General features: G+C 43.4%; 1 protein-coding gene across 2 annotated transcripts in view; it reads left to right on the top strand.

The window, feature by feature from the left end:
• The window catches only part of PLPPR5 (phospholipid phosphatase related 5), a 629,929-nt gene that overhangs the window by 353,601 nt on the left and 253,361 nt on the right, over positions 1 to 22,967 (top strand). The gene's annotated exons all lie outside the window — the stretch shown is intronic.

The raw sequence follows: 22,967 nt of genomic DNA, 5'->3' as shown, positions 1-22,967 counted from the left end.
CCCCTTTTCCCTGATGGTGTCTAACCATAACCCCCCCTCCATTAGCCTATCCCTAACCTTTAACCCCCCTCCGCGCAGCATAACCTGCACCCCCCCCGGATGGTACTTAAACCTAAACCCCTCATCCACAGCTAAACCCTAACCTTTCCAGCTAGACTTATCTTTGGGATTCCAACTGTCAGAATTCAGGCATCGGGATCCTGACCTGCTCTGGATTCCGGCCTCAGTGTTTTGATGGGTGTCGAGATTCCGCCGTCAATGTTTCGGCTGCCGGTATCTTGAACATATACTGTTCATAAGCACATATTTAAATATTATCTAATAAGTTATGTTAAACACTACTTTTTCACAGGTGTCCTACAGCACAAGGTTTTAAAGGAATATAGAGGGTGCGTGGCTGCAGTGTTTTTGGTGTCTAGAATTCTACTTGGGTATTAGCACTTGCACAGGGTGAAGGCATGTTTTATCCCTGTCAACTATCAGTTTGAATTGCAAGCAAAATTAACAAACGCTGACAGTCCCCCTAAATATAAAACACAAATGATCCATACTTTCTAGATAGAACATCACTGGTCACCTAAGAAACCTATCTGCTCATCTAGGGTATCTCAGGTGAAATTACTGTCACTTTATATGTAGAAAGGAGGAGATTTATCAAAGCTTGTAGAGAGATAAAGCATACCTCCCAACTTTGGAGAGTTGGGAGGAGGGACACAGATCCATTAGGGGTGTGGCCTCGCATGTAGGGGGCATGGCCTTGTGGAAGTGCGGCGATCGTGGGCCACTCTCCCGTTTTTACCGCTGTGGGGGCATGCCGAGTGCTCTCGGAGCTGCTGGCATGCCCCCTGTCCCTCTCTCCAGGTGAATAGATGATGTGCACATGCACACAGAATCTATTAACCACTGCTCTGCCAATCAGCTCCTGTCATTTTTCAAACACAGCCTGTAAAATTACATTTAGGAACTGACTAGTTTGTGCTTTATATCTCTCCACTTTATCTCTCGCGAAACTTTGATAAATCTCCTCCTTTTAGTATCTTCTACAATCATCAGTGTAAGAGATGAGGAGTCCTCACAGGAATTATAAATGTACTATTTTTGTGACAATACTATAAGTAGGTAAGTATTAAAGTGTAAGGCATAGATGTTCGTACCTGTTTCCACGGCAACGTAGATGTCAGCTTCTTACAGACTGCACCGGTGTAACCTAGGCAGAAGGACTGAGAACCCCAGAAAAGACAACCCCCAATAATCACAACACGTTTGGACGGGATCCATTCTTTAGGTCAACACTCATTAGGTTGACCACTATTGGTCGACATGTATTAGGACTACATGGTCATTAGGTCGACATGGCAAAAGTCAACACATGAAACGGTTGACATGAGTTTTTCACTTGTTTTTCATTTGTTGAACTTTTTCATACTTTCCGATCCACGTGGACTACAATTGGGAATAGTATCCTGAGCGAAGCGAGCCATGCAAGGGGACACGATGCACTAATTGGGGTTTCTGGTCACTTTACGGAGAAAACTGTACCCAAAAAATATTTAAAAAATAATGCCAATCTTTTTCCACGTCGACCTATTTCATGTGTCAACCTAGTCACTGTCGACCAATAATGGTAGACCTAATGACTGTCAACCTACTTACTGTTGACCCTATGATCCACACCCGTTTGAATGGTGATTTGAAATTTATTTTTCTGGAATGAGCAGGTCACTGAATTTGTCTTATTAAACTTCCGTGGAATAGAAGGGTTAATGGTTCTCAACCACATATAACATCACAATTCATGACAATTACAATGAGGTTATCATACACCACTCACACAACTGAATGTTCAATACCAGCACATGAATTCCATTAAGAAATTGGCCTACACTCTTCTAAGTGCTAATACAATGCTTAAACAAACCACCGAGTGGTAGCGTAAGAGTCTGTGAGGCTCAGTCCCTAAGTTCTCACTCTGATATATAAATATGGCCCCTTACTATAGAGTCTGCTGTTTAGAGGAAAAATAACTGTTATAAACCCTGTCCAGAAGTGAAGCAGTACTTAAGCAGAGTCAAGAGCAGCAAGCAGTACTGTGCAGTCCCACAGTTCATTAGTAAGCATACAGCAGCTCCCTTTGTTAAAGGCGTGGTTAGTGAAATCAGTAGAAGCTGTGAGTGGTAAACAACGAGCAGTATGGTGCAGCTCCGAAGTCCTAGAGTAAGTATGCAGTACACAGTTCAGTGCATAGCAGAAGTGAGCAAGTATGCAGATACACAGTTCAGTCTATAGCAGGTGAACAGAATAAATGGCAGCGTAATTCTACCTTCCTCCTTTTATCCTGTCATGGATGAGGTACAGGGTACTACTGGCTGTTATTTCAATAGTTAAGCAATTGACTGACCAGAAAATAAGCTACTCCTCTGTTTAGGGCTTACATAAAATACCTTGGTTCACCATGAGGGATTAGTCACTATGCTCCACTTTTTCAGAGTGAATGAGAAAAAAACCTGTTCAGTTATTCCCTGTATACGGAACAAAGTCACTAGCCTCCTACGCCTGTTATAGAGCTAAATATGGTGGCTACAGCTGAATTAGGGATTGGTGAACTAGTCTCTCTCTGTAAGCTGCTGGCTAATTGACTATCTGATACAGATACTGTATTACTATTGGCTGGTGCTTCCCTTCTCTCCATACAGCTTACCCCACAGCATATGGAATTCGCCCTGATACCTCTGGCAGGCCTCTGCGCTCCGATTCCCTGAATGAACAGGTGGTGTGGTTGGGCAGTGGCTCCACTGCAAACTCTTCCCCTGCTCCTGTAGCATCTCTCCACTGTGTCGACTGTCTCCCTCAAGAACTGGCCCCGCTCCTTTAACTGCGCTCCAACCAGATCCCATGCACAGTGAGGTGGCTGTTCCTCCCGTCAGCACCACGGACACACTCTCCCTTTTCAAAGCACTGTCCGATCCTCCCTAATTGCAGCTCTCCCACTTCCGTGTCCCCCGTGAGCTTTGTCAGAAACTTTCTCCTCACAGACTTTTTTCAGGACCTTCCAGGGCGCACTCACTCTCCCAGCAGACTCTTCTTTCTCTTTCCCCTCAGAGTGTCTCTTTGGGTGGTAACCCTGCCTTCTTTTTTTTTTCCCACTCTCCAGTTTCCACCCTGTTCAGGAGAATCCACCTGTCAGCTCACTGGTCTCCCGCTCTCCCTGTGCAGAGGCTGTAGGAGGTAATTCTGAGTTGATTGCAGCAGCAAGTTTGTTAGCAATTGGGCAAAACCATGTGCACTGCAGGGGGGGCAGATATAACATTTGCAGAGAGAGTTAGATTTGGGTGGGTTATTTCGTTTCTGTGCAGGGTAAATACTGGCTGCTTTATTTTTACACTGCAATTTAGATTTCAGTTTGAATACACCCCACCCAAATCTAACTCTCTCTGCACATGTTATATCTGCCCCCCTGCAGTGCACATGGTTTTGCCCAACTGCTAACAAACTTGCTGCTGCGATCAACTCAGAATTACCCCCGTAGTCCCTTGGGTCCTAGAGCTCTTCTGCTAGTAGACAGTAACAGTACTGTTGAGCATAACATGGGAGGCAGTCATTAACTCCTGCAGTGCCAATTGTCTATGCAGCAGTGAGGTGCAGTGTAGGTGCAGGGGGCGGGTGCCCCCCAAACGGTAGCTGTGAAGGGTTTCTTGTAGGGGTGCCACATTTTTTAAATGGTTTGTACTCTACTTTGCTCCCTATAATTGGTTAATTGTTACAAGTATCTAATATGGTAGGGAAGTGCTCCAAAGAATACATTACAATGCTTGGAAAAGTCTAAGGAAAGATGAGGATTCTAAAGTGGGGAAAACACATTATGTAGAAGAATTCATAAAATATAACTTTTATCTTTAAAAGTGCCCCACTTGTGAGTACTTGTCTAGTACTTGTCTCAGTTAGAATTCCTAGTACAGTTATCAGGGTGCAAGATGGTGGAGCTCAAACAGAAATAAGGGGATATCAGTCACTCTGAGATGGTTATCCGATTTACCTAAGCACATTGTTCTCTCAGAGAAGGAAAATAGATGAGTTTGTACAAGGGAATAATTTGCATTGGAGTGTAAAGAAACGCAACTTCAGCACTTCTTTTGGTACAATAGCCTTTGGTGTTTAAAGGTAATTTTAATGATCTCTCAGCATATGTCTAAGTTCTGCTTCTCTTTCTTTATGTACAAAGTAAGCACTGGTTTGAACTCAAACAATGGAACTGTGCAGCAGCATTCACAGGAGGCTGATGTTCCTGGAAAAAGAGATTGAGTACTGTAATAATGAAAAGACATTTCTCTTTAACCACTGGGTTTTCAGAGCAGACCTTGGCCATTGCTGCTAGAGGATTACATTACATGAAAGTGCTCCTCAATGCCAACATTGGGAAAAATTACCAGGGAGTTTCACAATGCGGTATGCAATGCATGATGCAAATTACCGCTGTGTGAGTATGCAATTTAGTTACTCTAGTTACATCTACAAATTAAAATATAGAAATGCTTTGTAGACCAGCCCTGTAACTGTGCTATGTGCCAAACCTGCATTACTTACTTACAAGTAGCAAAACCCCTCTGCCCTGTAGACAGTGCCCATGATGAGCTACCTGAGACTCTATAATTAAGAAAATAATAGTACAAACTTAGCTGCCATAAATAAAAATCTCTATGCCAGTGATAACAATTCAAAATATCTTATATCAGTGATAATGCCCAAAGTCAGAATTGCCAATTATAAAGCAAAACAATGCCCTGCAGTAGCAGAAAAGTCAAGTACAGTTACCACAGGGCTGCAACTAGGAGGAGCTAAGGGGCACGTTCCCTTGGCACCATATATGGGGGGTGCCAAAAAGTGGCATAGTGATGGTAATCTAAAGCAGCAGCACCTGGAAAATGTAGTCTTGGCCTGGCAACCTCAGGCCTCTGCTAAAGAAGACTCTTTCAGCAGTGCTGGTCCTGGCGTCCAATTATTATGGAAAAATATCACAGACTCACAAAACTAACTAACTTCAGTTTGAGTTTGGATGTTGGGGCTATTAACAAGTGGAGCATCTTGCGTCCTGTCAGGGGAATGCCAGACAGCAGGGACACCCAAGAAAAATCACGGTGTCAGGATGAGCCAGCGGGAGCGCTCTGAAGGTTATTTCACTCACACATTGTCGCTTGTTCGTTTTTAGCATGATGGGGTGAGATGGGCCGGCGGTGTTACAGGTCATGCTGGGCGGGTATGAGGAGTTATCACCGCAGAACACACTGGGTTCCCTTGTTGGAAGGGTTACACCTCACTCTGGCCGCGGATAACAGCCCTTTCCCCTGTCTGCCAGTACCTCTCACATTGCACACGGTTGCTACTGAGCACATAGGCCCGGACACCCCCCTTCTATTGGCCAGCGGCTCAAATTATGACACTCAAATAGGCAAGGCATGTCATTCATATCCCCTGCACCCCTGGGGCACTGCGAGCAAGATGTGCAGCTGGTACTCATAATGGCAGCGGGCGCTCAGGGAGATGCCGGATGCCTGCTAAGATTTTGTTACCAATGTGCGCCCGGCGCCTTCTTGGGGGTACTACTACAGGGGGCTTTACTAGGGACATTACCAAAGGGGCATTACTATGGGCACTACTTCAAGGGGCACTACTGAAGGGGGCACTGTCACTTGGGGCACTACTACAGGAGGCATTACTGGAGGCACTACTACAAGAGGCATTACTACTGGGGGCTCTACTAATGGGGACACTGCATGAGAGACATCACTCCTGGGGGTATAAGGGGCACTGCATAAGGGGCACTACCTCTGTGGGCATTGCATAAGGGGCACTACTGCTGTGGGCATTATGTGTATTAGTGGCACTACTACTGTGGGCATTATGTAAAAGGGGCACTACTGTGTGTCATAACATGAATAAGGAACTACTACTGTGTGCTTTAATATGATTAAGATTGTGCTACTGTGCAGTGTAATGTGAATTGGGGATAATATTGCATGACCATACCCCTTTCTTTTTGAGACCACGCCCCTTTTTGTGACAAACACAGTTCCTTTATTTTAGACCGCTGGGGAGGTGGTGGAGGGTGAGTTCCACCACATCTCTAGGACCACTTTAATCACTGCCATTACTCATGTTTTTTTCTGTAACATAGTAACATACTAACTAAGGTTGAAAAAAGACAATTGTCCATCGAGTTCAACCTATTTGTGGTCCCCTATGCAGTCTTATCATAGGACTAGTTATTTTTATGTTAGGACTAGTTATATTAACTATAATGCGTTCCTACGCACCATAACCCTGAATATCTTTATCCAATAAGAATTTATCTAACCCATTCTTAAAGGTGTTGACTGAGTCCGCTGTTACTACTATCTCAGGCAGGGAATTCCAAACACGTATTGTCCTTACTGTGAAAAAACCTTATCGCCTCAATGTGCGGAAACTCCTCTCCTCTAACCTAAGCGAGTGACCACATGTACTCTGTGCTGATCTTATAGAAAACAGGTCCCTCCCGAGCTCTGTGTATTGACCCCTTATATATTTGTAGATGTTGATCATGTCCCATCTTAGTCTCCTCTTTTCTAATGTAAACATGCCTAGCCTTGCAAGCCTTTCCTCGTATTCCAGCATCTTCATACCCTTGATTAGTTTGGTCGCCCGCCTCTGAACCTTTTCTAGCTCCAGGATATCTTTTTGTAGTATGGTGCCCAAAACTGCACACAGTATTCAAGATGTGGCCTCACTAGTGATTTATATAATGGGAGTATAATACTCTTGTCCCTTGCATCAATTCCCCATTTTATGCATGCTAATATCTTATTAGCCTTCTTTGCTGCACACCTACTTTGGGTACTGCTGCTTAATTTGATATCTATGTGAACCCATAAGTCTTTTTCCAGTACAGAATCCCCTAGTATTACCCCATTTAGTATGTAGGTGTAATTTTTGGTCTTGCCCCGACAGTGCATTACCTTACACTTGTCTGTGTTAAATCTCATTCTCCATTTTGCTGCCCATGCTTCCAGTTAAGTTAAGTCGTTCTGAAGAGACTCAGCATCCACCTCCGTATTTATAACCTTACACAATTTGGTATCGTCAGCGAAAATTGACACCTTGCTCTCTAGACCTACTGTTAGGTCGTTGATGAAAATGTTGAACAACAGTGGTCCAAGTACAGACCCTTGTGGCACACCACTTAGTACTGTAGTCCAATTTGAAAATGATCCATTGACCACAACGCGCTGCTCCCTATTATCTAACCAATTACTGACCCAAGTGCATATTGTGCTCCCTAGCCCTATTTCTTGTAGCTTATAGATAAGACGCATGTGTGGTACAGTGTCGAAAGCTTTGGCAAAGTCTAAAAAGATTATACCCACCTCCTTACCCTGATCAAGGTTCGCACTTACTGTTTCATAAAAGCCAAGTAAGTTGGTTTGACATGATCTGTCCTTCACAAATCCATGTTGGTTCCTTTTAATGACCTTATTTGCTTCAAGGAACTTTTGAATACTGTCTCTTAGAATACCTTCCAATACTTTCCACACTATAGATGTAAGACTATCTTGTCCGGGACCCAGTGTCATTGTGCTGTAGTTCTGGAACCTGAGAAGTAGAGCACATGTGAATATCCAGGGTAAGATGGCAAATGGCTCCCGCACTGTGTTGGGAGAGACCTTGGGGGAGATGAATGATGTGCTGATAGGGGCAAAATCAATGTGTTGCAGTTGCTGCTTCCTTGCATGTAGTAATGCAGGGTAGTGGTCAGAATGACAGGGGTGCTGTGCTGTGCTGTACTGGGAGGCAATGTATGAACGAACCATTCATACAACTGCAGCTATCGATTTTTACAGCTGCAGCTGTCATTGCCCCACCACAGCACTGTCCCTGGCTGCTGGAATATGCAGCCAGGGACTGTGCTTATAAGAACAACAATAAAGTTTGTATTTTAACAAAGGTGCGGATGCCGCTGGGAGAAAGAAGGCGTTGTCTGCACAGTCCAACTCAAATGCCAAGCAGGAGAACTGGACGTTGGAGGGCGCAGTTCACTAGACAGGTACAGATGTGTCCTCCAATGTCGTTGCCACATCTGGAAGTCACAATAATGAGATAGGAACCCAGTGATACAGTGGATTACATTTTTCTATACATTTGATAGCAACAAAACCTGGAATGCTTTCTGAGATAATAAAGCTGTTTATGCTAATAAAATCCAGTACTTAGTATACAATGTCACGACAACATCAGTAGCGTGAACGGGCGGCAGCGTAGCATTGTATTTTGTAAAAGGGAGAAACAAAAATTTATAAAGGGAAGAACATGATTGGCCAGCCTCTCACAGCTCACTGTCTACTGCCACAGCATTGTATTCAGCACTGTAGTGCAGTATTATGTGATTGGTACTGTACTATGTATGGCAGATAGTTCACCGGCCAGGATCTGGTGCTGTACTATGTGATCGGACAGAGCCGGCACTGACTAGTTGGATGCCCTAGGCAATATTCTGGCAGGTGCTCTCCTCGAGATAGTGGGTGACTGGAGAAAGATAGTGGGTGACAGGGAGCTAGTGGGAGCTAGTGGGTGACTCCTTCTCAGGCACACACACAAAGGACTAGGACATCAAATTGATTGGGGCCGGCCCTGCCTGGGAGTGAAATAAAACATATTTAGACATTTGGATAATTTGTAGAAAGTAATAATTTTCTGCTCAGCATGTGAAACACCACAGAGGGAGTCTCACTGAAACAATTACAACAGTTAAGGAGACATTGACAAATGAAAAAATCTTTATAACTGCTTCTCAAAAAAATAGAGAGAAATGAATTCTGAATTCTACAGCTAGCCAAAAATACGTAATAACTGCTCTAAATTGCAATGTAACTTCTACATCATTCCAGGAGTTTGTAGAGCTGCACATTATTTACTATAAATCATTGTGGAAGCTACAAATCCTATGATAGCAAAGCTTTTTATGTAGTTCATAGTGAGTTCAGTTACATCTCTGACACTATCTACGTTTAGCTTGAGGTTCTCAATAAATACTTGTGAGGGAGCTAAGAACATTTATAATTTGGAAATGTATATTATACAGTGCTTGTATACATGAATTTATATCAAAATTGTACTCAAGTACATTGTCTGTAATATGGATGCCAGCAATGATCAATGTATTCCACTGCACACAATATTTTAGTCAACCTTGGAGGAATAGTTAGTCAGTTGCTTTATACAGTATACTGGGATGTTAGCTTTCATTGTCACCTTGCTAATATCAGAACATTATACGTAATACATAAATATATTTGACCTAGGTGAGATATTCTACAGCTGACAGGGCAGTAACTTCCATGAGAACTGCCCTGAGAACGTTAGGCAGTTTTACTCTAGGGAGTCAAGGTTCTCTCCTAAGCTCCAATTCAGCAACCTGCTTCTTCTCATACTGGAGTCACTGGTCACACTGTATATTATCTAACTGCAAGAAGAAGCACTGCAGAGCTGGAACCATGGTATCTGCAGTAAAGCTGGGTACACACTGGGCGATAATGAAATGCCGGCGATGAATAACTATATGGTTGAACAATATAGCATTCAATGATATAGTGCACAGGTTCTCAAACTCGGTCCTCAGGACCCCACACAGTGCATGTTTTGCAGGTAACACAGCAGGTGCACAGGTGTATTAATTACTCACTGACACATTTTAAAAGGTCCGCAGGTGGAACTAATTATTTCACTTGTGAGTCTGTAAGGAGACCTGCAAAACATGCCCTGTGTGGGGTCCTGAGGACCGAGTTTGAAAACCTGTGATATTATGCATGCACACTGACTGTCATCGTTCAGTGATAACAATCAGTGACATCACCGCCGGCATTCCCGGACATGCAGCTCAGCCTGACATTGACGTGTTGAGCTGCATGTCATCTCAGTATTGGTGATTGCTGTATGACGTGCGGGAGCGTGCATTGTTCATTGTTCACCAATATTACCCCATACACACTGGATGATATGTCTAAAAAATAAACAATAACGACATTTATAGTTTATTTTTAGGCTAAAATCGCCCAGTGTGAACCCGGCTTAACATTTCTGCAAGTCACAGAGGTTCTAATAAACTGATCTCAGGAAGGAGAGCAGGTGTCCTATATTATGTGGGTGACCTATATCTCTGTTGGGAGACCATTGCAAAGGTATGGCTGGGTGTATCAAAGCATAGTCTCGATGGATCAGTCTGTCGCCAATTTTATGTTTTTGAGTATTGGAGAGGAACTATTAATATGCTATGTACTTCAGTAATGTATGGGATAATGTTCTACTTTTTGTAAATTCTAAAGACATTTTGTGACCAAAATGTTCCGTGACCATATTTTATATAGAGCACATGGGAAGGATATTGATAAGCAAAGGATGGGTCATTATGATGTGAATTGCATCACCATGCTCCCAGACAGTGCCATTAGACTTGCCCTCTGAGATATCATATAGTCAGCAAGTATAGGAAGATGTTACCTGTAAACTGCATGATACTGTCAGTGTGTTGAATCCTATAAATGTAATAGTTGGGTAGTAAATAAATCTCCATACAGTATATCATTATGATTTGACCAATGGACACACACTATGGGGTACAGTTATTAAAATATCTGAAAAGGAAAACTGGATGTTTTGCCCATACCAACCAGAGTGTAGCTATCATTCGCTACAATGTAATAATCATAGATAGTTTAACCAGTAGTGTGGCTTATTGCAGTGACGTGCGGTGGGGTGAGAAAGGTGAGGCAGAGCCTTTCCCGTCATGCTAACGTATACGCCATAGTTTTGAGTGTATAAAGTATATTAAAAATGTAAAGAATATGTTAGAAATATTGTCTTTGTATTATTCTAATCATTTTTATAGTCAAAACTCTGTAGTAAAAAGTCTATGGCAGGTGAAGCACTGCCTCTCCTGCCTACCTTATCCGCACATCTCTGATCAACACTCACCATATTTCCAGTAGAGATGAGCGCCGGAAATTTTTCGGGTTTTGTGTTTTGGTTTTGGGTTCGGTACCGCGGCCGTGTTTTGGGTTCGACCGCGTTTTGGCAAAACCTCACCGAATTTTTTTTGTCGGATTCGGGTGTGTTTTGGATTCGGGTGTTTTTTTCAAAAAACCCTAAAAAACAGCTTAAATCATAGAATTTGGGGGTAATTTTGATCCCAAAGTATTATTAACCTCAAAAAACATAATTTACACTCATTTTCAGCCTATTCTGAACACATCACACCTCACAATATTATTTTTAGTCCTAAAATTTGCACCGAGGTCGCTGTGTGAGTAAGATAAGCGACCCTAGTGGCCGACACAAACACCGGGCCCATCTAGGAGTGGCACTGCAGTGTCACGCAGGATGGCCCTTCCAAAAAACCCTCCCCAAACAGCACATGACGCAAAGAAAAAAAGAGGCGCAATGAGGTAGCTGACTGTGTGAGTAAGATTAGCGACCCTAGTGGCCGACACAAACACCGGGCACATCTAGGAGTGGCACTGCAGTGTCACGCAGGATGTCCCTTCCAAAAAACCCTCCCCAAACAGCACATGACGCAAAGAAAAAAAGAGGCGCAATGAGGTAGCTGTGTGAGTAAGATTAGCGACCCTAGTGGCCGACACAAACACCGGGCCCATCTAGGAGTGGCACTGCAGTGTCACGCAGGATGTCCCTTCCAAAAAACCCTCCCCAATCAGCACATGATGCAAAGAAAAAGAAAAGAAAAAAGAGGTGCAAGATGGAATTATCCTTGGGCCCTCCCACCCACCCTTATGTTGTATAAACAAAACAGGACATGCACACTTTAACCAACCCATCATTTCAGTGACAGGGTCTGCCACACGACTGTGACTGATATGACGGGTTGGTTTGGACCCCCCCCAAAAAAGAAGCAATTAATCTCTCCTTGCACAAACTGGCTCTACAGAGGCAAGATGTCCACCTCATCTTCACCCTCCGATATATCACCGTGTACATCCCCCTCCTCACAGATTATCAATTCGTCCCCACTGGAATCCACCATCTCAGCTCCCTGTGTACTTTGTGGAGGCAATTGCTGCTGGTCAATGTCTCCGCGGAGGAATTGATTATAATTCATTTTAATGAACATCATCTTCTCCACATTTTCTGGATGTAACCTCGTACGCCGATTGCTGACAAGGTGAGCGGCGGCACTAAACACTCTTTCGGAGTACACACTTGTGGGAGGGCAACTTAGGTAGAATAAAGCCAGTTTGTGCAAGGGCCTCCAAATTGCCTCTTTTTCCTGCCAGTATAAGTACGGACTGTGTGACGTGCCTACTTGGATGCGGTCACTCATATAATCCTCCACCATTCTATCAATGTTGAGAGAATCATATGCAGTGACAGTAGACGACATGTCCGTAATCGTTGTCAGGTCCTTCAGTCCGGACCAGATGTCAGCATCAGCAGTCGCTCCAGACTGCCCTGCATCACCGCCAGCGGGTGGGCTCGGAATTCTGAGCCTTTTCCTCGCACCCCCAGTTGCGGGAGAATGTGAAGGAGGAGATGTTGACAGGTCGCGTTCCGCTTGACTTGACAATTTTGTCACCAGCAGGTCTTTCAACCCCAGCAGACCTGTGTCTGCCGGAAAGAGAGATCCAAGGTAGGCTTTAAATCTAGGATCGAGCACGGTGGCCAAAATGTAGTGCTCTGATTTCAACAGATTGACCACCCGTGAATCCTTGTTAAGCGAATTAAGGGCTGCATCCACAAGTCCCACATGCCTAGCGGAATCGCTCCGTGTTAGCTCCTTCTTCAATGCCTCCAGCTTCTTCTGCAAAAGCCTGATGAGGGGAATGACCTGACTCAGGCTGGCAGTGTCTGAACTGACTTCACGTGTGGCAAGTTCAAAGGGCATCAGAACCTTGCACAACGTTGAAATCATTCTCCACTGCACTTGAGACAGGTGCATTCCATCTCCTATATCGTGCTCAATTGTATAGGCTTGAATGGCCTTTTGCTGCTCCTCCAACCTCTGAAGCATATAGAGGGTTGAATTCCACCTCGTTACCACTTCTTGCTTCAGATGATGGCAGGGCAGGTTCAGTAGTTTTTGGTGGTGCTCCAGTCTTCTGTACGTGGTGCCTGTACGCCGAAAGTGTCCCGCAATTTTTCTGGCCACCGACAGCATCTCTTGCACGCCCCTGTCGTTTTTTAAAAAATTCTGCACCACCAAATTCAAGGTATGTGCAAAACATGGGACGTGCTGGAATTTGCCCATATTTAATGCACACACAATATTGCTGGCGTTGTCCGATGCCACAAATCCACAGGAGAGTCCAATTGGGGTAAGCCATTCCGCGATGATCTTCCTCAGTTGCCGTAAGAGGTTTTCAGCTGTGTGCGTATTCTGGAAAGCGGTGATACAAAGCGTAGCCTGCCTAGGAAAGAGTTGGCGTTTGCGAGATGCTGCTACTGGTGCCGCCGCTGCTGTTCTTGCGGCGGGAGTCCATACATCTACCCAGTGGGCTGTCACAGTCATATAGTCCTGACCCTGCCCTGCTCCACTTGTCCACATGTCCGTGGTTAAGTGGACATTGGGTACAACTGCATTTTTTAGGACACTGGTGAGTCTTTTTCTGACGTCCGTGTACATTCTCTGTATCGCCTGCCTAGAGAAGTGGAACCTAGATGGTATTTGGTAACGGGGGCACACTGCCTCAATAAATTGTCTAGTTCCCTGTGAACTAACGGCGGATACCGGACGCACGTCTAACACCAACATAGTTGTCAAGGACTCAGTTATCCGCTTTGCAGTAGGATGACTGCTGTGATATTTCATCTTCCTCGCAAAGGACTGTTGAACAGTCAATTGCTTACTGGAAGTAGTACAAGTGGGCTTACGACTTCCCCTCTGGGATGACCATCGACTCCCAGCGGCAACAACAGCAGCGCCAGCAGCAGTAGGCGTTACACGCAAGGATGCATCGGAGGAATCCCAGGCAGGAGAGGACTCGTCAGACTTGCCAGTGACATGGCCTGCAGGACTATTGGCATTCCTGGGGAAGGAGGAAATTGACACTGAGGGAGTTGGTGGGGTGGTTTGCGTGAGCTTGGTTACAAGAGGAAGGGATTTACTGGTCAGTGGACTGCTTCCGCTGTCACCCAAAGTTTTTGAACTTGTCACTGACTTATTATGAATGCGCTGCAGGTGACGTATAAGGGAGGATGTTCCGAGGTGGTTAACGTCCTTACCCCTACTTATTACAGCTTGACAAAGGGAACACACGGCTTGACACCTGTTGTCCGCATTTCTGGTGAAATACCTCCACACCGAAGAGCTGATTTTTTTGGTATTTTCACCTGGCATGTCAACGGCCATATTCCTCCCACGGACAACAGGTGTCTCCCCGGGTGCCTGACTTAAACAAACCACCTCACCATCAGAATCCTCCTGGTCAATTTCCTCCCCAGCGCCAGCAACACCCATATCCTCCTCATCCTGGTGTACTTCAACACTGACATCTTCAATCTGACTATCAGGAACTGGACTGCGGGTGCTCCTTCCAGCACTTGCAGGGGGCATGCAAATAGTGGAAGGCGCATGCTCTTCACGTCCAGTGTTGGGAAGGTCAGGCATCGCAAACGACACAATTGGACTCTCCTTGTGGATTTGGGATTTCAAAGAACGCACAGTTCTTTGCGGTGCTTTTGCCAGCTTGAGTCTTTTCAGTTTTCTAGCGAGAGGCTGAGTGCTTCCATCCTCATGTGAAGCTGAACCACTAGCCATGAACATAGGCCAGGGCCTCAGCCGTTCCTTGCCACTCCGTGTGGTAAATGGCATATTGGCAAGTTTACGCTTCTCCTCCGACAATTTTATTTTAGGTTTTGGAGTCCTTTTTTTTCTGATATTTGGTGTTTTGGATTTGACATGCTCTGTACTATGACATTGGGCATCGGCCTTGGCAGACGACGTTGCTGGCATTTCATCGTCTCGGCCATGACTAGTGGCAGCAGCTTCAGCACGAGGTGGAAGTGGATCTTGATCTTTCCCTAATTTTGGAACCTCAACTTTTTTGTTCTCCATATTTTATAGGCAGAACTAAAAGGCACCTCAGGTAAACAATGGAGATGGATGGATTGGATACTAGTATACAATTATGGACGGACTGCCACGGTTAGGTGGTATAAAAAAACCACGGTTAGGTGGTATATATTATAATAATAATACAATTATGGATGGACGGACTGCCTGCCGACTGCCGACACAGAGGTAGCCACAGCCGTGAACTACCGCACTGTACACTGGTTGATAAAGAGATAGTAGTATACTCGTAACAACTAGTATGACACTATGACGACGGTATAAAGAATGCAAAAAAAACCACAGTTAGGTGGTATATATTATAATAATAATACAATTATGGATGGACGGACTGCCTGCCGACTGCCGACACAGAGGTAGCCACAGCCGTGAACTACCGCACTGTACACTGGTTGATAAAGAGATAGTAGTATACTCGTAACAACTAGTATGACACTATGACGGTATAAAGAATGAAAAAAAAACCACGGTTAGGTGGTATATATTATAATAATAATACAATTATGGATGGACGGACTGCCTGCCGACTGCCGACACAGAGGTAGCCACAGCCGTGAACTACCGCACTGTACACTGGTTGATAAAGAGATAGTAGTATACTCGTAACAATTAGGATGACACTATGACGGTATAAAGAATGAAAAAAAAACCACGGTTAGGTGGTAGGTATATAATAATAAATAATACAATTCTGGTCGGACGGACTGCCTGCCGTGTGCCGACACAGAGGTAGCCACAGCCGTGAACTACCGCACTGTACACTGGTTGATAAAGAGATAGTAGTACACTCGTAACAATTAGGATGACACTATGACGGTATAAAGAATGAAAAAAAAACCACGGTTAGGTGGTAGGTATATAATAATAAATAATACAATTCTGGTCGGACGGACTGCCTGCCGTGTGCCGACACAGAGGTAGCCACAGCCGTGAACTACCGCACTGTACACTGGTTGATAAAGAGATAGTAGTATACTCGTAACAATTAGGATGACACTATGACGGTATAAAGAATGAAAAAAAAACCACGGTTAGGTGGTAGGTATATAATAATAAATAATACAATTCTGGTCGGACGGACTGCCTGCCGTGTGCCGACACAGAGGTAGCCACAGCCGTGAACTACCGCACTGTACACTGGTTGATAAAGAGATAGTAGTATACTCGTAACAATTAGGATGACACTATGACGGTATAAAGAATGAAAAAAAAACCACGGTTAGGTGGTAGGTATATAATAATAAATAATACAATTCTGGTCGGACGGACTGCCTGCCGTGTGCCGACACAGAGGTAGCCACAGCCGTGAACTACCGCACTGTACACTGGTTGATAAAGAGATAGTAGTATACTCGTAACAATTAGGATGACACTATGACGGTATAAAGAATGAAAAAAAAACCACGGTTAGGTGGTAGGTATATAATAATAAATAATACAATTCTGGTCGGACGGACTGCCTGCCGTGTGCCGACACAGAGGTAGCCACAGCCGTGAACTACCGCACTGTACTGTGTCTGCTGCTAATATAGACTGGTTGATATTTAAAGAGATATTAGTAGTATACAACAATACTATACTGGTGGTCAGGCACTGGTCACCACTCCTGCAGCAAAAGTGTGCACTGTTAATTAATATAATTGTACTCCTGGCTCCTGCTAACAACCTGCAGTGCTCCCCAGTCTCCCCCACAATTAATTATAAGCTTTTAATTTATACATTGATGACTGTGCAGCACACTGGGCTGAGCTGAGTGCACACAGACTGAGTCACACTGTGTGACTGACTGTGCTGTGTATCGTTTTTTTTTTCAGGCAGAGAACGGATATAGCAGAGAGAAGTGAACGGATATATTATATTAAATAAAAGTTAACTAGCAACTGCACTGGTCACTGACTGTGGTAAACTAACTCTGTCTGCGACTCTGCACAATCTCTCTCTATCTAATCTATCTATCTCTATTCTAATGGAGAGGACGCCAGACACGTCCTCTCCCTATCAATCTCAATGCACGAGTGAAAATGGCGGCGACGCGCGGCTCCTTATATAGAATCCGAGTCTCGCGATAGAATCCGAGCCTCGCGAGAATCCGACAGCGTCATGATGACGTTCGGGCGCGCTCGGGTTAACCGAGCAAGGCGGGAAGATCCGAGTCGCTCGGACCCGTGGAAAAAAAAGTGAAGTTCGTGCGGGTTCGGATTCAAAGAAACCGAACCCGCTCATCTCTAATTTCCAGCACTATATACTGCTGGACCTGTGTATAATCCCCACACGCACCCTTTGGCACACATACAGTATTGTGTGTAAATCTGGCTCTGACACTAGCCAGTGCCTCCTGCGCCATTTACCTCACCGCACGTCCATGTCACAGCACACCCCTGGTTTATTGAGAGTAGTAGGTACAGCAGTACTCACCGTGGTTATACTGGCTAAGGGCATGAAGCGGAGCAGGGTTGTAGCAGCTCACCAGCAGGTGTCTGTACTCATAGTATCATAGTTAATAAGGTTCAAAAAAGACAAATTGTTCATCGAGTTGAACCTGTGACTTACACTAATCTGTATGTACTATAGTTTAACTATAGTGACCCTGGTGTAGTTATGTTAGTCAGTTTAACTAACAACTATAATTCGTGCAATTTCTAAAATACATTCTTTTAATATATTCTTTTTAAATGCTATATCCAATGATATTTCTTTCAGTTAGGAATTTATCTAATGCATTTTTAAACATATTGAGGGATAATGAAATGTTTGAAAAGTCAGTTGGATGCCTTTTTTTCCCTATCTAAAAGACAGAAAAAAACAGATACCTAACCGACTTTGCAAACATTTGAATTCCTCCCATTGACTGGGGGCCTAATTCAGAGTTGATCGCAGCAGCAAATTTGTTAGCAGTTGGGAAAAACCATGTGCACTGCGGGAAGGGGGGGACACAGATATAACATCTGCAGAGAGAGTTAGATTTGGGTGGGGTGTGTTCAAACTGAAATCTAAATTGCAGAGTAAAAATAAAGCAGCCAGTATTTACCTTGTACAGTAATAAATTAACCCATCCAAATCTAACTATCTCTGTAAATGTTATATCTGCCACAACTGCAGTGCACATGGTTTTGGCCACCTGCTAACACATTTGCTGCTGCGATCAACTCGGAATTACCCCCCGAGTCCACTAATACTACGTTCTCTGGCAGTACTCAAGGTGCAAGTAGCGATGCAGGCTACTGTTACAACAGTGTTAGGCGAGGTGATGTAGGATCTCTCTGGAGCTAAGGGGGCGATGTCCATCTCCCACTCTGTCACTTTACACAGTAAAAAGTTGTTACCACACATGTGCAGTACTATCTCCGGCAGCCATCTTGGTTAGGGAATGAAGAATCCCTGGATGAACCATGTTGGAGTATGTGCAGTAGTGATCTCCTACTCCAAAAATTGGTTGCTGTGTACAACACTTCACTGTTTTGCTTTTTAGAAGTTTTAGTGAAACTTCCCCAAAATGTATTTACCGAAGTACTAAACTGTGTTGTGCTGTTTAGAGCAGAGGTTCCCAAACTGTGTGCCGTGGCTCCCTGGGGTGCCTCAGGACACTTGCAGGGGTGCCCTGGGTTGGTGGGCCAGGACCAATTCAAATTATTCATGGTCAATATAATAGGCAAAACCAGTGCTGGTGGCTGCCAGTCATACAATCAAACAGAAGCAAATCTTGTCCCTCACAACACAACTGACCCTAAGGATGACATTATAAACGCGATCTACTTAATGTAATATTTCTTTCTACATTTCTCAATAAGAAATTTTTGGCCTAGGGGTGCCGAGAAAAAAATTCTGATATTCTAGGGAGCCGTGATTCAAAAAAGTTTGGAAACCACTGGTTTAGATATATCACGTTTTTTTCTAGTTTGAATATACAGTATATATTTTTTTCTGGTAAAGTTTTGTATAGTCCAATAGGAGAATTCAGTGATCCAATGAGATTGAAAGGGCAGAAATAATGCTTTTTGGAGGGCTTACACAGGGAAGCTGCACAATATTTTCTCCCATAAAATGACTAAATTTTTAGTAATTTTTACAAGAAACTGGTGTAAACCTCTACATTAGTATAGATGCTGCCATACTCATCTTTGCTGCGATGCAGCCTGCTGCAACACAGCATGTTGCATGGCATGCCAGGCTGCAACTATTTGCAGCCGGCGATTGCTCCATTAATTCCTTTAAGTTGCAGCCTGGCATGCCATGCCACATCGCAGTAAGATGAGCATGGTTACATCTGTATATGGGCCTGACTCATCATATTTGCAAAAAACAATGAGATCAAGCAACTGGGCAAAACCATGTGCACTGCAGGTGGGGCAGATGTAACATGTGCAGAGAGAGTTAGATTTGGGTGTGGTGTGTTCAAACTGAAATCTAAATTGCAGAGTAAAAATAAAGCTGTCTAACATTTGTCGGCTTCATGCAAAAGCAGCCAGTATTTACCCTGCGCAGAAAAAATATAAATGTACAGTATTTGAAACCCTTGCATGGCAACATGGTTTGTTTCTGACACAAAGATACTTACTTGTTTTGCTTTACTTACAAATGTGAATCAATCCTTATGTTTTCCATGGGTTGTATCTATACAGAAAAAAAAATGATGAACACCTCAAGCAATGTACTACAATACAATTATGAACACCTCAAGCAATGTACTACAATACATACAGACACACAAAAGGAACAAACAACAAATGCAGTCACAATGTCCCCTCACAATTAATTAATTTAGCACATACTGTACATGACATTAACTAAGCAGAAATAAGCCCATACAAACCTAAATAAACATAGCAGGTGATCCTTACCTGGTAATAGAATTATATTTTTACTCTTTTCACCATAATCCTTTCTAGTTGGAGTTGGAACCCCACATAAATTGATGGAGAATATTTTTCTAGGAACAGGTCCAAAATGGAGAGGAACTGTGGGTGATCCCTGTACATACAATTGTGCAATTAGAAATGTATTACAAGTCCATGCAATTACTAAATTGACATTAATGTGTTTCAAGAACAGTATTATTTCCTCTTGATTACATATTTAATTTGTTTATTACATTTATCATAAAAATGTAATTATGTTTGGTTTGGTTTCATTTTGAGTAAAAAAAAAAAGTAACTTGTAGGTTCCCAAAGAAGTTGCACAAGTTTGTCTGCAAGCACAGTAGATGTGTTTCCTTTGTTATACCACAGAAGGCTTTGTGTAGTCACTATCGCTGTTTCAGTTACTGAAAGTTGTACCATTTTTATACATCCTGAACAAATATATGAAATGACAGTATATAAATCAGTATGTGTTATGTGTTTTGCAAGTCTAATAGTTGAGATCACTTTAAGATTGAAGATGTTTAATATTATAATATATATTTTTTTTTTTTGCAAAGAGATTTCTGAAAGTTCTAGATCTGGAAGACCACATACAATACTCAGGCTAGTTGTAATCTCTGTACAAAAAGGAAAATTAGGGCATTGCAAATAGAACGACTCACTGCCAACTCATTTATATTCTCCAGCCAGAGGCAAAGGGAATGAAGCTACAATAATAGAAAATCAATAAAATATTTATTGTGATAAACTCATCAGTGGAGCTGGTCCCAAATTTTTAAACCAAAGAACAGTCTGAGTCAACTTTAATTTAGCATCCACTGCACATGGTAATCCTGTTTGACCTTATACTATATTGTTTATATACTGTATATTAACTAATCTTGAAATTCATCTCATGTCAATGATCATAGACCATATGTCTTCAGTACTTGTTTGTCTTCAGTAGAGCTTGATGGAAGGTGTTTATTAGATCTGAATTGAAGAACTGTGGATTGATTGTAAAACTATAATTTTGTCCTGCAACATTATTTTTATTATAGCACGGTGGCATGACCAGACACCCAGCTATAGGTAATAACGGCTCCATTCCTAATGGGAATTGATGTGGCTGGCAGTTGTGCATTATTCGTCTTTTTCACAAATATAGCACAATTAAAAATTGTGAAGGTAATCAGAAATTACAAGGAGATGCAAAAGTGTGTCATCACACAAAGGGCAATGTACTACAAGAATGTCATCACAAATCAGCTGCTGGACCCAGAGTGTTCTACTGTTTCTGTTGTCACCATGCCTCCGTTGGTGATCCCGCAGCCTCTTTCATAGCAGCAGCTGCCACTATAAACACTGCAAAGATGGGGAACACGTTTTCTGACTCTTTGTCCAGCAGTAAGTATGGTTCCAAAGAAATACACCAATCATACAGGTACTCCAAGCTCACAGATAAACACAAGCATGTCTATGCAGCATACTTCTCTAGAAGGTTCACTCAAGATGATCAGTGAAGAAAAGTTATCATTCCCCGCAGCTGTCTTAAGCACTGCCGCTCCTTGTTCCAGTCACGTCACAGCAGCAGTAGCTGCACGGAAATCCCAGTTACCAATGGCTGCTGTAATATCAGTGGCAGATGTGGCATCTATTTTACAGTAGTCACACACATGTTCTCCACCATCAGCCACAATTCATATTCCACAATGATATATATCAATTAATCCTAATACGTCTTAGAGTGTAAGCTTTGTTGTGCAGGGCAAATCTACCTTCTGTTTCATGTCCTTGTATTATATGTTATTGATGTGTATCATGATCCTGTCAATGGACTTCTGGGTAATATGTTGGCCTTATAAGTTCATGTACAATAAGATCCTTATTTTCTGTACAGGAAGCAAACAATGGAAGCAAACAACGGTGTAACTCCTGGAGGCAATGGAAGCATTTGCCCTCAGGTGCCAAGTGCTAGTGGGATGGCAATAGGTGCACAGCACGGGGGGTCAGTGCTGTACAATGGGAGCTTTATAGTTTGGTCCACAAGCTGCCTCTCTAATCCTATAGGTAGTGCATGGGCATCTATATAGGCTAGACATGGCTTGTGCCTTCCCCATTCAGCAGTTCTTGAGGATGAGACGTGCTGGTAAGAGAAACAGGCGGGCGGGGTGGGGGTGGGGGAGAAACTGCCCCCATGACAATGGAAAATGAAGAGGAGGCAGGGAGTGAGGTGTGACAGAAAACCTTGTTTCCATGGTTAGGGACAATGGGGGGTAATTCAGAGTTGATCGCAGTAGCAAATTTGTTAGCAGTTGGGCAAAACCATGTGCACTGCAGGGAGGGCAGTTATAACATCGGCAGAGAGAGTTAGATTTGGGTGGGTTTTATTGTTTCTGTGCAGGGTAAATAGTGGCTGGTTTATATTTACACTGCAATTTAGATTTCAGATTGAACACCCCCCACCCAAATCTAACTCTCTCTGCACATGTTATATCTGCCCCCCTGCAGTGCACATGGTTTGGCCCAACTGCTAATTACCCCCAATATTCCACCACTGGTGGTGTAACTATTTTTTAGCCTGTAATGTTCAAAAGTGGTCAACTCATATAAGCACTTTGCTTTTTAATTGCAGCTGGATTTGTTGCATACAGTTATTGTTTGTTGAGTATTGAATGTAAAATGTATTTTTTTGCACATATGGCGATATGAGACTGTTGGAGCTACAGCCCATTATGATGTACTGTAGCTTCCTCAGGTTTTGCTTTCTGCGTGAAGGAAATCTTCTTTGCTCACCTGTACTACAGTCTAGTCTGTTCATTTCAGTTAATGCTTCAAAGAAAATGGCATTGCACAGGCAATAGGTTTGTAAAGTGCAATGTTATATTTAGAATGCTAAGCTGTCATGATGTGAATCACATCCAGGGTCAGACTGGCCCACAGGTGAACAGGGGAAACCACCGGTAGGCCCCACTGCCTGTGGGCCCTCATCCTCCTCTAGGGATCAGGTTCCAGACTCT

The sequence above is a fragment of the Pseudophryne corroboree genome, chromosome 9 (assembly GCF_028390025.1).
Source record: "Pseudophryne corroboree isolate aPseCor3 chromosome 9, aPseCor3.hap2, whole genome shotgun sequence".
Classification (NCBI taxonomy): Eukaryota; Metazoa; Chordata; class Amphibia; order Anura; family Myobatrachidae; genus Pseudophryne; species Pseudophryne corroboree.
The sequence above is the reverse complement of the archived record's forward strand: the minus strand, read 5'-3'. Positions and strand labels throughout refer to the sequence as shown.